We start from the raw sequence: 2,509 nt of genomic DNA on the forward strand, positions 1-2,509 counted from the left end.
ACAATCTCAAAATCACTGGGATAAGTAAAAGCAAAAAAAAGTTATCCCGACTTAAGTGAAACATGTCAGATTTGAAAAAAATGGCTCTGTCAGGAACGCAAAATCTGGCTCTGTCAGGAAGGGGTTAAGCACACCTGAAAAGTAATGTAAATAATAGTCACAGTCATCCTTAGCACTTAAGCGTTAATATAGGGAGGGATGAAATATTGCTGCTTTATATGGAATACAAAACTGTGGAGCAGGGCTGGCCAAACCGGTCTACAAACATTTTCCAGTCCTCCTATCTGGTGCATAGGTGTAGTCATTACTGTGGAAGATTGGAGATTGAACACAAGGTTTTGAAGCAGCGCTAATGAAGATGATATATGTTTTTGAAGAAATGTGCATTTTAAATAAGAGGATTGGATGATCTATTACAATAAATTTGGAATTTTAATAAACTGATAAAAATAGAGCTGTATACAGCGGTTAAAAGATACATATGTTAAAAAACATGGTATTACACATGACAATGGAAACACTGCATGTTAGACCTGTATAGATAGCCCCAGGGAAGAAACAGTTGAATGGATGTGATAGTTAATATTGCATTGGTATATTTACCACTCCATGAAAGATGATGTACGGAAGTTGATAATAGGAGTCCTCCTGCCAGATGGCTGAATGGGGTATAGATGTACTAATTATTTCCAAAGCGGTTCTCCTGGTTGTTTGTGGAGATAGATGGTTTACCCCAATGGGCAGGGAGGGTATATAACTCCTGTGTGCTGGATCCTCTCTAGTAAGATGACCTCGGAATAGAAGAAATCAATTTCCACGGCCACTGGAGTTTTTCCAATCGTACTTCCTACAGTTTGATGAAAATGGTGGAGTGGTATTGTATCCAATATGATGGAATTGTATCCAAATGCATCCAGTACAGTGTCCAACAGAGGCCGCAGTGGGGGTGTAGGTGGGTCAGTAGTCATTACTGTCACATTTTCAAACGTCAAACCAACACATTCTATAGAACCGCAGGTGACCTGAAAAACATGGACTGCTGGTAGATCTCGAGGACTGGTTTGGCCACCCCTGCTGTGGAGGACTTTGAAAGTGCTAAACTACAGCTATAGCCCCGCTCATCTATCCTGCTGAGCACCTTTTTTTTGTGCTAAGCTTGGTGCTGCAAATGTGCCTGCGGCTATGAAGCTCGTGGTCCTATTAGTGCCTATGGAATACATAGGTGGAATACTATGTCGCAGCTTGGCACATCCATGTTGCACTTGTACCTCAACAGCTGAGTCGCAGAATAGATGAGCGTAGTTACATCTGTAATTACACACTATGAGAAAATTGGGTGATTTGGACATTGCTGACTGACATGGTTGATAACAGTGTAGTGTGCATGCATCACGGTTTTGCTCCCAAAGTGCGGCAGTGACTGTGTCAGTCAAGTTATGTTAAAATTGTTGAAAATAGAGTGTGTCCTTACCTTGTCCGATTGAAGGTGACATGCTCATTTGTTGGCGTTTGTGTTTAAATCCGCTATGGTGTGAATTCCCTTGGCTCGTCAGGAGATGAATTAAGGTTATGTCAGTAGTACAGTCTACCGCCATTAATAAAAGTGCAATAATGATTCATTTGACACCTGTAAAAAAAAAAATATATATATATGTATATATATATATATAATTTGGTACTTTCTTATGGTCCTAATATCTTCATTGTCACTTTTTGGGGGGTCCAGGATGGTCTTCCTACTTTTTCATGCCCTTACTCCAGGTTATATTTTGTAGAACAGTCACACAGCATTGCTGCGAGTACCTCTGGTTATCATTTCTAATTGGATCTCTAACTTCTAAGGTGCGTGAAACTAATGTAACATATGTAAGTATGAAACAAATTCCCTTTTTAAAAAATCGCACCTAATTAGATCGACTGAAATCGTAAACGTTTTCAGAATTAAGGGGGAAAAAAAGTGTATTCCGATTTGCACTGACCATTACATATTGGTCTGTGAGCATTTTGATGATGGCTTGGCAGGTCTCAGATATGCTCAAACCGAGTGTGTGCTGTGAGATGAGCTCTTCCAGGGTCTAGTAACCACAAAGCACAGGGTAGCTACCAGGCATTGTTCTGCAGGTACAAGAAGAATATTCACTAGGAATAATCACTAGGTACATCGTTCCCAGGACTCCACTGGTGATACAAAATACCATCCACTCACCCCTATTGGAGGACTGATTATTCTGGTGAGCACAAAATAACCCTTGATCCTCCAGCGGTATTCCATCCAACCGTAACCATCGTGAGGACACTAACCTGGATAACCTTGAAAGGATTCAACCCATCACTTAGTAACGTGCACTTACCTCTTTCCCATCAGTGATAACTTCACAATATCAATATCACACCCATCCATCAAGGCTTGGCTATTTGATTTTAATCATTCATTCCAGTTTACGTTTTAATTTTCCCCCCTTCACCCATTTGTGTATTATTTATTGTAATATTGTATTTAATGTCATAT

This window comes from Crinia signifera, chromosome 5 (assembly GCF_055691185.1).
Source record: "Crinia signifera chromosome 5, ASM5569118v1, whole genome shotgun sequence".
Taxonomy (NCBI): domain Eukaryota; kingdom Metazoa; phylum Chordata; class Amphibia; order Anura; family Myobatrachidae; genus Crinia; species Crinia signifera.